This window comes from Pseudophryne corroboree, chromosome 10 (assembly GCF_028390025.1).
Source record: "Pseudophryne corroboree isolate aPseCor3 chromosome 10, aPseCor3.hap2, whole genome shotgun sequence".
Taxonomy (NCBI): domain Eukaryota; kingdom Metazoa; phylum Chordata; class Amphibia; order Anura; family Myobatrachidae; genus Pseudophryne; species Pseudophryne corroboree.
In genome coordinates, this window is record NC_086453.1 from 287,516,482 (window position 1) to 287,532,685 (window position 16,204).

A 16,204-nucleotide genomic window follows, 5' to 3' on the forward strand; every position below is an offset into this window, starting at 1 on the left:
CACAGTCCAGTTTCTGATATTCAAATTGAAGATGTCACTGTTGAAGTACACCAGGATGAGGATATGGGTGTTGCTGGCGCTGAGGAGAAAGTTGACGAGGAGGATTCTAAAGGTGATGTGGTTTGTTTAAATCAGGCACCAGGGGAGACACCTGTTGTCCATGGGATGAAGAAGCCCATTGTGATGCCTGGGCAAAATACCAAAAAAGCCACCTCTTCGGTGTGGAATTATTTCTCCACAAATCCGGACAACAGGTGTCAAGCCGTGTGTTGCCTCTGTCAATCTGTAATAAGTAGGGGCAAGGACGTTAACCACCTAGGAACATCCTCCCTTATACGTCACCTGCAGCGCATTCATCAGAAGTCAGTGTCAAGTTGTGAAACTTTAGGTAAGAGCGTAAGCAGTCCACTGACACCTAAATCCCTTCTTCCTCTTGTACCCAAGCTCCTGCAAGCCACACCAACAACTCCCTCAATGTCAACTTCCTCCTCAGTCAGAAACGTCAGTAGTCCTGCAGGCCATGTCACTGGCAAGACTGACGAGTCCTCTCCTAACCGGGATTTCTCCGGAGGATCCTTGAGTGGTACGCTTGCTGCTACTGTTGCTGCCGCTGGGAGTCGATCATCATCCCAGAGGGGAAGTCGGAAGACCAGTTATACTACTTCAACTAAGCAACTGACTGTCCAACAGTCCTTTGTGAGGAAGATTAAATATGACAGCAGTCATCCTGTTGCAAAGCGGATAACTGAGGCCTTGACAGCTATGTTGGTGTTAGACGTGCGTCTGGTATCTGCCATTAGTTCAGTGAGACTTAGACAATTGTTTGAGATAGTGTGTCCCCGGTACCAAATCCCATCTAGGTTCCACTTCACTAGGCAGGCGATACCGAGAATGTACAGAGACGTCAGAAAAAGTGTCCTCAGTGTCCTAAAAAAATGCAGTTGTACCCACTATCCACTTAACCACAGACATGTGGACAAGTGGAACAAGGCAGACTAAGGACTATATGACTGTGACAGCCCACTGGGTAGATGTATTGCCTCCCGCAGCAACAACAACAGCAGCGGCACCAGTAGCAGCATCTCGCAAACGCCAACTCATTCCTAGGTAGGCAACACTATATATCACCGCTTTCCGTAAGAGTCACACCGCTGACAACCTCTTACAGAAACTGAGGGACATCATCGCACAATGGCTTACCCAAATTAGACTCTCCTGGGGATTTGTGATATCGGACAACACCACCAATATTGTACGTGCATTACATCTGGGCAAATTCCAGCACGTCCCATGTTTTGCACATACAATTAATTTGGTGGTGCAGAATTTTTAGAAAAATGACAGGGGCGTGCAGGAGATGCTGTCAATGGCCCGAAAAATTACGGGCCACTTTCGACATTCAACCACCGTGTGCCGAAGACTGGAGCGCCAGCAAACACTCCTGAACCTGCCTGCCATCAACTGAAGCAGAAGGTGGTAACGAGGTGGAATTCAACACTCTATATGCTTCAGAGGATGGAGGAGCAGCAAATGGCCACTCAAGCCTATACATCCACCTACAATATAGGCAAAGGAGGGGGAATGCACCTGACTCAAGCACAGTGGAGAATGATTTCCGTCTTGTGAAAGGTTCTCCAACCCTTCGAACTTATCACAGAAGTCAGTTCAGACAATGCCAGTTCAGACACTACCAGGTCATTCCCCTCATCAGGCTTTTGCAGAAGCAGCTAGAGAAAATGAAGGAGGAGCTAAGATGGAACAATTCCGTTAAGTATGTGGGACTTGTGGATGGAGCACTTTATTCGCTTTGCCAGGATTCAACGGTGGTCAATCTGTTGAAATCAGAGCACTACATTTTGGCCACTGTGCTCGATCCTAGGTTTAAAGCCTACGTTGTATCTCTCTTTCTGGCAGACACAAGTCTGCAGAGGTTCAAAGACCTGCAGAGAAAATTGTCCACTCAAGCGGAACAGGACCAGTCAACAGCTCCTCCTTCATTTTCTCCCGCAACTGGGGCTGCGAGGAAAAGAATTCGATTTCCTAGCCCACCCACTGGCACTGATGCAGGGCAGTGAGGAGTGACTGCTGACATCTGGTCCGGACTGAAGGACCTGCCAACGATTACTGACATATCTACTGTCACTGCATATGATTCTGTCACCATTGAAAGAATGGTGGAGGATTATATGAGTGACAGCATCCAAATAGGCATGTCAGACAGTCCGTATGTATACTGGCAGGAAAAAGAGGCAATTTGGATGCCCTTGTACAAACTGGCTTTATTTTACCTAAGTTGTCCCCCCTCCAGTGTGTACTCCGAAAGAGTGTTTAGTGCAGCCGGTAACCTTTTCAGCGATCGGCGTAGGAGGTTACTTCCACAAAATGTGGAGAAGATGATGTTCATCAAAATGAATTATAAATTCCTCCGGAAGACCTTTACCAGCAATTGCCTCCAAAAAGTACACAGGGACCTGTGATGGTGGATTCCAGTGGGGACGAATTAATACTCTGTGAGGAGGAGGATGTACACACTGAAATGGATGAGGAATCGGAGGAGGAGGATGAGGTCAACATCTTGCCTCTGTAGAGCCAGTTTGTGCAAGGAGAGATTAATTGCTTCTTTTTTGGTGGGGGCCCAAACAAAGCAGTCATTTCAGCCACAGTCGTGTGGCAGACCCTGTCGCTGAAATTATTGGTTTGTTAAAGTGTGCATGTCCTGTTTATACAACATAAGGGTGGGTGGGAGGGTCCAAGGACAATTCCATCTTGCACCTCTTTTTCTTCTTTGCATCATGTGCTGTTTGGGGACTAGTTTTTTAAAGTGTCGTCCTGTCTGACACTGCCATACAACTCCAGGGGTACTGCCATATAAGTCCAGGGGTATTTCAGATAATTCTTCTGATGAGGATGGGGAATATACTGATCCGTCAGACACTGATACAGTTGCTTCTGATGAGGAATCTACAACCCAGGTTGATGTTCCTGACCTAGTGGAGGCTATTAAGCTGATTCTCCAAATAGATGATGAGATCAAGCCCACTACTGCGTCTAAAAAACCTGATAAGTTAAAACATCAGAAGGTTACTAAAGTAGTCCTATCACATTCTGACCATTTAATTGACAAACATAAGGAATCCTGCTCATCTCCAGGAAATACATTTTCCCTGTCTAAAAAGATGCTAGCTCGTTATCCTATCCCTGCGGAGTTGAGTAACAAGAGGGAAACTTGACCGCTGGTGGACTCTCATGTCGCCCGTCTTGTGGTGTCATCTACTCTGCCTGTCACCACTGTCACCTCACTGAAGGAACCGACGGATAAGCGTGTGGAGGGTTGTCTGAAGTCTATTTACTCCCTTACAGGTGCTGTACATAGACCCACTATGGCAGCCTCCTGGGCTGCGAAAGGAATTGAAGCATGGCTTCAGGCAATTGAGGATGAGCTGCCTCAGGATTTTTCTGACACTGCCAGACAATATCTGTCTTATATTACCACAGCCTCCCACTATATTCAGGAGGCGGCCTCTGAGGCAGGTGTTATGGCGGCCAAGGCGTCTACTATGTCTAATTCTGTGGTTAAGGTCCTGGAAGGTGGACCTGGAATCCAAGAAGACCTTGGAGGTGCTCCCTTTAAGGGAGACATCCTTTTTGGAGAGGATCTGAACAAGCTTGTGACTGACTTGGTCACTGCTAAGACTGTGTTTCTCCCAAGTACTAATCCTTCTGCTCCAGCTAAGGCTAAGAGTACCACTTTTCTTTCCTTTCAACCTCCAGGGAAAGCAAAAGGTCAGGCGTACCTCAGACAGGTTCGTGCTTCCAAAACCACTAAGCCCAAACCTAAACAATCCTGGGCCGCCCGTCAGCCTGCTTCCAAACAAGACAAGCCTACTGCATGACAGGGAGGGGGACCCCAGGGTGGGAGGCCGACTTCTGCAGTTCACCCAGGCCTGGTTAAAGACCACTTCGGACGCCTGGGTGCGGGAAGTTGTCTCTCACGGGTACTCAATCTCTTTCAAGAAACGTCCCCCTCACCAGTTCTGCTCGACGGTTATCCCTTTGGATCCATTGAAAGCGCAAGCTCTACACTTGGTTGTGCAATCCCTCCTGGGCACAGGCGTGGTAGTGCCGATACCTCTGTCTCAGAGAGGCAGGGGATACTATTCGACCCTGTTTCTAGTTCCGAAGCCAAATGGCTCCTCCCGGCCTATACTCAACCTCAAATAATTGAACAAATTTGTGAGAGTGTCCAAATTCCGTATGGAAACTCTGCGCTCTGGAAACTCTGGCCATGGAACCCAAAGACTATATGGTATCCTTGGACATACAGGATGCTTACCTGCATATACCTATTGCCATATCGCATCAGCAATATCTGCGGTTTTCTATTGGCTACCTACATGATCAATTCCAGGCTCTGCCATTTGGACTGGCCACGGCCTCTCGGATCTTCACCAAGGTCATGGCCGTGATGACGGCTCTTCTCCACCGCCAGGGAATCAGGATCCTGCCGTATCTGGATGACTTGCTGATCCTGGCCAACTTCCAAGATATTCTCCCCAGTTATCTGGAACTGACGGTCGAATTCCTACAAGCCCACAGGTGGCTCATCAACTGGAAAAAGTCCTCGCTGGTCCCTGGTCGGAGCATGGTGCTGTCTCCAGAGAAAGTCCTGAAACTTCAGGACAGGATCTGATACTTCCATTCTTGCCCAAGAGTGTCGATACACTCAGCGATGCAAGTACTAGGCCTAATGGTGTCGGCATTTGACAAGGTAGAGTATGCTTAATTTAATTCCCGCCCTCTGCAGAGGTTAATCCTTTCCAAGTGGGACGGCCTGCCTCATCGGATCAGGTCTCAAATGATCTCCATGACTCCGGAGGTTCGTCTGTCACTGAGCTGGTGGCTACAGGATCAACAGTTGAGCAAGGGCCGTCCCTTCTGGATCTCCAACTGGGTCCTTCTGACAACGGACGCCAGTCTGCGGGGTTGGGGTGCGTGTTGGAGCAACACTCTCTCCAGGGTCGGTGGACCAGGGAGGAATCTCTCCTTCCGATAAACATTCTGGAATTGCGGGCAGTGTTCAATGCATTGACGCTTGCCCTGCCTCTGGTACAGAACAGGCCTGTTCAAGTATAATCAGACAACGCCACCACGGTGGCGTACATGAATCATCAAGGCGGCACTCGAAGCCGCATGGCAATGCTGGAAGTATCAAAAATCCTCGGTTGGGCAGAGCGCCATCTGCCAGCAATATTGGCAGTGTTCATTCCTGGAGTCCTCAACTGGGAAGCGGATTTCCTCAGTCGTCAGGACATTCACGCCGGAGAGTGGAGTCTTCATCCGGAAGTCTTTGATCTCCTAGTGGACAAGTGGGACCTACCAGATGTAGACCTGATGGCGTCTCGACACAATCACAAGGTTTAAGTCTTCGGATCAAGGACAAGGAATCCTCAAGCAGTGTTCGTGGATGCACTGGCAATTCCATGGAACTTTCGGCTCCCATATGTGTTCTCTCCAGTGTCACTCCTGCCCAGGGTACTACGGAAGTTTAAGCAAGAAAGAGGAATGCTACTTCTAGTCGCTCCAGCGTGGCCCAGATGGCATTGGTTCTCAAACCTGCAGGGTTTATCGATAGAGCGTCCTTTTCTGCTTCCTCAACGTCCAGACCTCCTCGTTCAGGGCCCTTTTGTCTATCCAGAACTGGCCAGACTGGCTTTGACAGCGTGGCTCTTGAAGCTTCACTCCTGAGGGTAAGGTATTCTCCGAGGCGGTTATTCAAACTATGTTGAAGGCCCGCAAACTGGCTTCTGCACGGATTTATTACAGGGTCTGGAACTCTTACTTCACCTGGTGTGCTGCTAAGAATTATGATGCCAATTCTTTCACAACTTCCAGGCTTTTGGCTTTTCTGCAACAAGGCCTAGATTTAGGCCTGCGTCTGGCCTCCCTCATGGTTCATATATGTGCCTTGTCGGTGTGGTTTCAGAGAAAAATTGTGTCTATACCTGACGTTCATACTTTCACTCAGGGTGTTCTACGGATTCAGCCTCCCTATGTCTCTCCTGTGGCTCCATGGGATCTGTCTGTTGTCTTAAATGCCCTACAAGAGCCTCCATTTGAACCTCTTGAGTCTGTGGACCTTAAATGCCTTACACTTAAGGTTGTGTTCCTGCTGGCTATTGCCTCTGCTAGGAGGGTGTCGGACTTAGGCGCTTTGTCCTGTTGTCCTGGTTATCTACCTAAAGTGGTATCTTCTTTCCATCTTAACCAAGAGATTGTGGCTCCGGCTTTTATCTCTTCTGGTTTGTCCTCCGAAGAACGGTCTTTGGATGTGGTACGTGCTCTCCGTATCTATGTGGAGAGGACTGCCTCCATCAGGAGATCAGATACCCTGTTTGTACTTTTTGGTTTTCACAAACATGGCTGGCCTACGAATAAGCAAACCTTGGCCAGATGGATTAGAATGGTGATTGCACATGCCCATGCGCAGGCTGCACTCCCAGCTCCTGCTGCTATCAAGGCCCATTCTACTCGGTCTGTTGGACCTTCTTGGGCGGCTCACTGTGGTGCGTCCACTGAACAATTGTGCAAGGTGGCTGCGTGGTCCTCAGTGAACACGTTCATTAGGTTCTATGCCTTTGATACTTCTGCCACCCAATATGCTTCTTTTGGACGCCGGGTTCTTGTGCCTGCTATGGTGCGTCCCCTCCCATGAGGAACTGCTTTAGGACATCTCCAATGTATTCCCTGTGGAATCCCAGTGTACCCTGCTGCAGAAACGGAGATTTATGGTAGACTTACCATAGTTAAGTCTCTTTCTGCTAGGTATTGTACACCGGATTCCACAGATGGCCACCCTGATGCACTTAGCTTTTTTTGGTTTGTATTGCATTATCCGCTGGTCCATCCTCCTGTCGTGAGAATGTGGTTCTATGTGACTAACATCTACCGTCTCTTTTACCTGCTACTGCACTGTACTGGTTAACGAAACTGAGCTCCAGTGCCTGGAGGCGGGGTTATATAGGAGGCAGTGCAGTGCATCCTGGGAACATTCAAAGCTTTAGCCTGTTGGTGCCTTGGATCAAGATCCAACTCTATTATTATTTATTACCAGTTATTTATATAGCGCACACATATTCCGCAGCGCTTTTACATAGAATATTTGGCCATTCACATCAGTCCCTGCCACAGTGAAGCTTACAATCTATATACCCTATCACATGTACACACAGGCATTCACACTAGGGTAAACTTCTGTTGGAAGCCAATTAACCTACCAGTATATTTTTGGACTGTGGGAGGAAACCGGCGTACCCGGAGGAAACCCACGCAAGTACGGGGAGAATATACAAACTCTGCACAGTTAGGGCCATGGTGGGAATCGTATCCATGACCCTGTGAGGCTGTAATGCTAACCATTACACCATCCGTACTGCCCATTACACCATCCGCACTGCCCAACTCTATACCCCCGATGTATTCCCTGTGGAATCCAGTTTACCTCACAGAAAGAGATTTAACTATAGTAAGTCTACCATAAATCTCCTTTTCAGCTCATACTGTGTGGCATAATCTGAGTTTTGTCTCATACTGTGTGGCATAAAGTGAATTTCGACTCATACCGTGTGTCATAATGTGAATTTCAGCTCATACTGTGTGTCATAATGTGAATTTCAGCTCATACTGTGTGGCGTAATGTCAATTTTGGCTCATTTCAGCTCATACTGTGTGGGGTCATGTGAATTTCGGTTCATACTGTGTGACGTAATGTGAATTTTGACTCATACCATGTGGCGTAATGTGAATTTTGACTCTTTGTGACATAATGTGAATGAGGGGCACTACTGTCAGTAGCTATTGTGCATGTGGACATTTGTGACAAATGCTGGTGTCCTACAGAGGTGGGGTCTGTTGGCATAGAAAGAGGCAAATGTGGCTCTGATGGCACATGTGTAAATGATAAGCTTACTTGTGTTATCTTAAAATGGAAATGTTCATCCCGGAATACATACCTCTTATCGGCGGATCCTGACAGCGGGACACCGGCCACCAGTATGCCGGCAGCGGGGCGAGCGCTAGAAAGCCCCTTGCGAGCTTGCCGCGCTCGCCACAGGATCTATTTTTCCTCTGTGGGTGTCGTCGACACCCACAGAGGGAGAAAAGCCTGTGTTGCGCCGGTATTCCTACAGGCGGTCTCGTGATCGCCTCCCACTTGGCTCAATAAATCTCCCGTACTTTTCAGAGTGGCCCACTCAAAATTAGTGTGTAGTGCTAGGGGGTGGTGCAAGGGGTGTGGTGGGGGGGGGGGGGGGGGGGTAATGCATATGCACCTAGGCCCATCACTCTCTAATTCCGCCATTGGGTCAGGGATAGATTGGGGTAGTATAAGCAGTGGCAGCTAGCACTCAGGGTTATGCCATAGCGGTACGTCAGTGCTGCCTGGTGGTCGCACCATTATGTTTTTTATTTATTTTTTCTCTGGGGTGTATTATCTACTTTATTATTAGGGAGAAATTAGATTAAGCCATGTGATTTAATTAGAAAATGTAAAATAGTTCTAGACATGTCCCTTGGTGGTGCTAGACATGCCTAAAAGGCGGTGGTAGACATGCACCGCACGCCTATATATATATATATATATATATATATTTGTCATTACAGCTATGACCATGCCCGTACCAAAATCTTCATGCCAAGGCAGTAGAAGTATACTGTATACTGCAATCTCTTATTTTAATTGTAATTAGAAGGACATAAAAAAAAAAAACTAAGTGCAATTCAATTTAGTGCTCTGGCTGAGAAGTGTTCCCAGAGCACTCTTGCAGCCAGTAATTTTGCTAATTATCCGATGAACCCTGCAGAGGTGCGAAGGCAAATGAGCAACGTCTTGCAACGGTAATAGTCATGGTGATGACCGGCGGCGCATTGCACTGTATTGAATTCCCCCGTAAGACTCTTTTCTAATGTTACAGTAATTATATTTTATTTTAGGTTCTGTGTAGTTGAGATAAATAATATGCCTTGGAAATAAATAAAATATTAATGCAATTGGAAAGCTAATTTAACCCTATTTCTCTTCACAGACAGATTTTTTTAATGTTATGAGGCCCATTTATCAAACAATATTTGTGGCTATTTCCCAGAAAACACCCGCACTGTAAAGGGCATTTGCAAACACGAGGGGTAATTCAGAGTTGATCATAGATGTGCTAAATTAAGCACATCTACGATCAGTTTCACAGGCTAGTCCGCCCCGCATGTCTGGCCCTACATGGCGGCGATGCACGTCTGCGATGCTTTTGTACCTGGCGAGTAGTTCCCTGCCTGCGCAGCTCCTGTGCTCTGGCAGGGAGCTACCTGCCGCATCCCGGGTCGCAGCGGCTGTGTGACTTCAATGGTACGGACACGCCTCTGTTGTCCGGACTGCACCCCACCATCGGCTTTCTAACGCCATTGGCACGCCCCCTCCCGCCCTGCTGATAGCATTTCACTGGGCTCCCGGGGTGCGCACGCACAGTACGGCCGCTGCGCGTGCACACTCCACAAAGTAATTCAGACTGCGATCGCTGCTGCAATGCAGTCTGAATTACCCCCATGGTGTGATGACATGGGGTAATTAGCTCTGTAGAGGAGTGAATTTGTGTAGTGTCTAGGTGCTCAAACAGGATCCAACACAGCTTTTTAGGTAAATGAACAGAATGGTGCTTTACCTTCATCATAAATGGAACAAAACAAGTGAACAGAAAATAACAATGCCTGGCCCCCATGTAGGGCACTAACTAACTTCTTCTCCACTGACTAACCTTGGGCAGTTAATCTGCAAACATACAGTCTTTTAAATGAAAAGTCTCAGTCCTGTCTGACAGGGTATAGCATACTTGCCTACTCTCCCAGAAGCTGCTGGAGGCTTCCAATTTATGGGGTAGCCCTAGTATCCCTGGAAGTGCAGGCAGATCTCCCGCATCCTACCCACACCCTAGTGAAGCGGGCAGGATGATGGAGATATCTCTCCGGTATTCAAGGGTCCGTTTAGTGTGGGAGGGGCTATAATTATGCTAATTGCGCCATTTTAGCCCTTCCCGTGGACCCTTGAATTGCACCGTTTTCCCTATGTGGGTGGGACATTATGGTGTCCCAGCCTGACCCTGCCCCCCGAAGTTCCCTGCAGCATCTCCCCTCCGGGCATCTACCGGAGATAAATTAAAAGTAGGTAAGTATGTTGTATAGTCAACCCGGCCTGGCTTCTCACATGTACAGTCTCAATCCTGCTTCCTGCAGGGTAACCTAGGCTTCGGCCTGGTCTTTGCTTCCACAGTTTTACAAGGACAGTGTCAGAGAATTAGGGATCTACCTGCATCCTCCAGGTCTGACCCTGGCCACCCGGCCTGTTCCATTCTAACTGTACCACTTCCACCTGCGTCTCACCAAGGTGGCACACACAATCCCACTTGGATTGGATACACAGGCAGCAGCCTCACTTGACTGACTGCACAGTCCCACCTGGACTGTCTCCTCTCTGCAGCCATTAGGTATGGTACACCTCTTTTTTCTCCCAGGTGTGGGTGGATCCCCCTAGCCACACTCTGAACACGTGTCAGTGATGCAGTTTACCTTCATACTGCCACAATGGTAAAATAAAATTAAAATTAAAAAGTAAAAATGCATATGTGGCTAAGAAATCCGTATTATAAGCAGGTGGTCAGGTACAGGTGTAAATAACAAATAATGCTTAGGATGCTTTCCAGAGCCACTGAACTGTAACGGACCACTTCTGATTTGCTGTTTACTAAAGCAGCACTGTTGCTGATTGGTGCTCTCTTCATCACTTGGGCATAGAATGTGCTTGGGGCTGACCTCCCTCCCATCCAGGAATTATACCAGTCAAGGGTCAGGAAGCGAGCGGAGAAAATCGTGGCAGATATGCAGCACCCAGGTCACAAACTGTTTGAACCGCTTCCATCAGGCAGACGCTACAGGTCCATTCCCGCGAAGTCGACCAGATCCATTAAAAGCTTCTTCCCACTAGCTGCCCACCAGCTGAATAATATATAAAAAGTCTAACCTGTATAATATGTCTAATATGTCGAGTCTATCGCACAGTTGCAATGTGCAGTATGAACTCATATGTGTAATGTTTGTAATGTATGCTACGTTTTTCCCCCTTCTTATGCTATGTATTCCCCCTGTTCAAGTTGCTGCTTGGCGATGCATTGTACCGCAAAACATTCCTGTATGTGAGTACACCTGGCCAATAAAGCTAATTCTGATTCTAATTTATGAGAGTATTCCAGCAATTACTTCTGCCGCCTAATAGCAAATCTATTTCCTACAGAAAAAAAATAAGAATTTACTTACCGATAATTCTATTTCTCGTAGTCCGTAGTGGATGCTGGGGACTCCGTAAGGACCATGGGGAATAGCGGCTCCGCAGGAGACTGGGCACATCTAAAGAAAGCTTTAGGATCACCTGGTGTGCACTGGCTCCTCCCCCTATGACCCTCCTCCAAGCCTCAGTTAGGATACTGTGCCCGGACGAGCGTACACAATAAGGAAGGATTTTGAATCCCGGGTAAGACTCATACCAGCCACACCAATCACACTGTACAACTTGTGATCTGAACCCAGTTAACAGCATGATAATAGAGGAGCCTCTAGAAAAGATGGCTCACTACAACAATAACCCGAATTTTTTGGTAACAATAATTATGTACCAGTATTGCAGACAATCCGCACTTGGGATGGGCGCCCAGCATCCACTACGGACTACGAGAAATAGAATTATCGGTAAGTAAATTCTTATTTTCTCTGACGTCCTAGTGGATGCTGGGGACTCCGTAAGGACCATGGGGATTATACCAAAGCTCCCAAACGGGCGGGAGAGTGCGGATGACTCTGCAGCACCGAATGAGAGAACTCCAGGTCCTCTTTAGCCAGGGTATCAAATTTGTAGAATTTTTACAAACGTATTTGCTCCTGACCAAGTAACTGCTCGGCAAAGTTGTAAAGCCGAGACCCCTCGGGCAGCTGCCCAAGATGAGCCCACCTTCCTTGTGGAGTGGGCATTTTAAGATTTTTGGCTGTGGCAGGCCTGCCACAGAATGTGCAAGCTGAATTGTACTACAAATCCAACGAGCAATCGTCTGCTTAGAAGCAGGAGCACCCAGTTTGTTGGGTGCATACAGGATAAACAGCGAGTCAGATTTTCTGACTCCAGCCGTCCTGGAAACATGTATTTTCAGGGTCCTGACCACGTCAAGCAACTTGGAATCCTCCAAGTCCTTAGTAGCCGCAGGCACCACAATAGGTTGGTTCATGTGAAATGCAGAAACCACCTTAGGTAGAAAATTTGAGGACGTGTCCTCAATTCTGCCCTTTCAGAATGAAATATTAAGTAAGGGCTTTTATATGATAAAGCCGCCAATTCTGACACACGCCTGGCTGAAACCAGGGCTAACTCGTCACTTCCATGTGAGATATTTTAAGTATACAGTGGTGAGTGGTTCAAACCAATGTGACTTTAGGAAACTCAACACAACATTGAGATCCCCAAGGTGCCACTGGAGGCACAAAAGGAGACTGTATATGCAGCACCCCTTTTACAAATGTCTGAACTTCAGGCACTGAAGCCAGTTCTTTTTGGAAGAAAATCGACAGGGCCTAAATTTGAACCTTAATGGACCCTAATTTTAGGCCCATAGACAGTCCTGTTTGCAGGAAATGGAGGAAACGACCCAGTTGAAATTCCTCTGTAGGGGCCTTCTTGGCCTCACCCCACGCAACATATTTCCGCCAAATGCGGTGATAATGTTTTGCGGTTACGTCTTTCCTGGCCTTGACCAGGGTAGGGATCTTCAGGATCCGGCATTCAACCGCCATGCCGTCAAACGCAGCCGCGGTAAGTCTTAGAACAGACAAGGCCCTTGCTGGAGCAGGTCCTTTCTTAGAGGTAGAGGCCACGGTTCGTCCGAGAGCATCTCTTGAAGTTCCGGATACCAAGTCCTTCTTGGCCAATCCGGAACCACGAGTATAGTTCTTACTCCTCTCCTTCTTATGATTCTCAGTACTTTTGGTATGAGGGGCAGAGGAGGGAACACATACACTGACTGGTACACCCACGGTGTTACCAGAGCGTCCACCGTTATTGCCTGAGGGTGCCTTGACCTGGCGCAATATCTGTCTAGTTTTTTGTTTAGACGGGACGCCATTATGTCCACCTTTTGTTTTTCCCAACGGTTTACAATCAGGTGGAAGACTTCTGGGTGAAGTCCCCACTCTCCCGGGTGAAGGTCGTGTCTGCTGAGGAAGTCTGCTTCCCAGTTGTCCACTCCCGGAATGAACACTGCTGACAGTGCTATCACATGATTTTCCACCCAGCTAAAATCCTTGCAGCTTCTGCCATTGCCCTCCTGCTTCTCGTGCCGCCCTGTCTGTTTACGTGGGCGACTGACGTGATGTTGTCCGATTGGATCAATACCGCCTGACCCTGAAGCAGGGGTTTCGCTTGACTTAGGGCATTGTAAATGGCCCTTAGTTCCAGAATGTTTATATGAAGAGATGTCTCCAGGCTTGACCATAAGCCCTGGAAATTCCTTCCCTGTGTGACTGCTCCCCAGCCTCGCAGACTGGCATCCGTGGCCACCAGGACCCAGTCCCGAATGCCGAATCTGCGGCCCTCTAGAAGATGAGCACTCTGCAACCACCACAGGAGGGATACCCTTGTCCCTGGTGACAGGGTTATCCGCTGAAGCATCTGAAGATGCGACCCGGACCATTTGTCCAGAAGGTTCCACTGTGCGTGGAATCTGCCGAATGGGATTGCTTCGTAGGAAGCCACCATTTTTACCCAGAACCCTTGTGCATTGATGCACTGAGACTTGGTTCGGTTTTAGGAGGTTCCTGACTAGCTCGGATAACTCCCTGGCTTTCTCCTCCGGGAGAAGCACCTTCTTTCTGGACTATGTCCAGAATCATCCCTAGGAACAGAAGACAAGTCGTCGGAATCGGCTGCGATTTCTGAATATTGAAAATCCAATCGTGCTGCCGCAACACTACCTGATATAGTGCTACACCGATCTCCAACTGTTCCCTGGATCTTACCCTTATCAGGGAATCGTCCAAGTAAAGGATAACTAAAATTCCCTTCCTTCGAAGGAATATCATCATTTCGGTCATTACTTCAGTAAAGACCCGGGGTGCCGTGGACCATCCCTACGGCAGCGTCCGAACTGATACAGTTCTGTACCATAACCTGAAATACCCTTGGTGAGAAGGGTAAATTTTGACATGAAGGTAAGCATCCTTGATGTCCCGAGACATCATGTAGTCCCCTTCTTCCAGGTTTGCAATCACTGCTCTGAGTGACTCAATTTTGAATTTGAACCTCTGTATGCAAGTGTTCAAAGATTTTAGATTTTAAAATCGGTCTCACCGAGCCGTCTGGCTTCGGTACCACAATAGTGTGGAATAATACCCCGTTCCCTGTTGCAGGAGGGGTACCTTGATTATCACCTGCTGGGAATACAGCTTGTGAATGGCTTCCAAAACTGCCTCCCTGTCAGCGGGAGACGTCGGTAAAACAGACTTTTGGAAACGGCGAGGGGAATACGTCTCGAATTCCAATTTGTACCCCTGAAATATTATCTGAAGGATCCAGGGGTCTACTTGCGAGTGAGTCCACTGCGCACTGAAATTCATTGAGAACGGGACCCCACCGTGCCTGAACTTGTAAAGCCCTAGCGCATGGGTCTTCAACCTGCGACCCTCCAGCTGCTGTGGAACTACACATCCCAGCATGCCCTGCCTCAGTTTTAGCATACCTTAATAGCAAAACTGTGGCAGGGCATGCTGGGATGTGTAGTTTCACAGCAGCTGGAGGGCCACAGGATGAAGACCCATGCCCTAGCGTCATACTGAGGGCTTGGCAGAGGCGGAAAAGGGTTTCTGTTCCTTGGAACTGGCTGATCTCTGCAGCCATTTTCCTCTCCCTCTGTCACGAGCAGAAAAGAGGAACCCTTTTGTCCGCTTGCCAACCAGGACTGCGCCTGATAATACGGCGTCTTATTTTGAGAGGCGACCTGGGGTACATCCCCTCTTTTAAGGCAATACTTCCAAATGCCGTTTGGAATCCGCATCACCTGACCACTTTACTGGAATAATTGGACAACGCACTTATACTTGATGCCAGTCGGCAAATATTCCGCTGTGCATCATGCATATATAGAAATGCATCTTTTAATTGCTCTATAGGCAATAATATACTGTCCTTATCTAGGATATCATATTTCCAGTCAGGGAATCCGACCACGCCAACCCAGCACTGCACATCCAGGCTGAGGCGATTGCTGGTCGCAGTATAACACCAGTATGTGTGTAAATACATTTTAGGATACGCTCCTGCTTTCTATCAGCAGGATCCTTAAGGGCGGCCATCTCAGGAGAGGGTAGAGCCCTTGTTTTTACAAGCGTGTGAGCGCTTTATCCACCCTAGGGGGTGTTTCCCAACGCACCCTAACCTCTGGCGGGAAAAGGTATACTGCCAATAACTTTTTAGAAATTATCAATTGTTATCGGGGGGAAACCCACGCATCATCACACACCTCATTTTATTTCTCAGATTCAGGAAAACTACAGGAAGTTTTTCCTCACCAAACATAATACCCCTTTTTTTGGTGGTATTCATATTATCAGAAAAGTGTAAACTTTTTCCATTGCCTCAATCATGCAATGTGTGGCCCTATTGGAAATCACGGTTGTCTCTTCACCGTCGACACAGGAGTCAGTACCCTTGTCGGCGTCTGTATCTGAGGTAACGGGCGCTTTAGGGCCCCTGTATGAGACGTCTGGACATGCACAAGCTGAGTAGCCGGCTGTCTCATGTCAACCACTGTCTTTTATACAAAGCTGACACTGTCACGCAATTTCAACAGTACATCCACTCAGGTGTCGACCCCCCAGGGGGTGACAACACTATTTCAGACACTCTACTCCGTCTCCTCATCATTTTTCTCCTCATACATGTCGACACCAACGTACCGACACACAGCACACACACAGGGAATGCTCTGATAGAGGACAGGACCCCACTAGCCCTTTGGGGAGACAGAGGGAGAGTTTGCCAGCACACACCAGAGCGCTATATATATACAGGGATAACCTTATATAAGTGTTTTTCCCTTTATAGCTGCTGTATTGTTATATACTGCGCCTA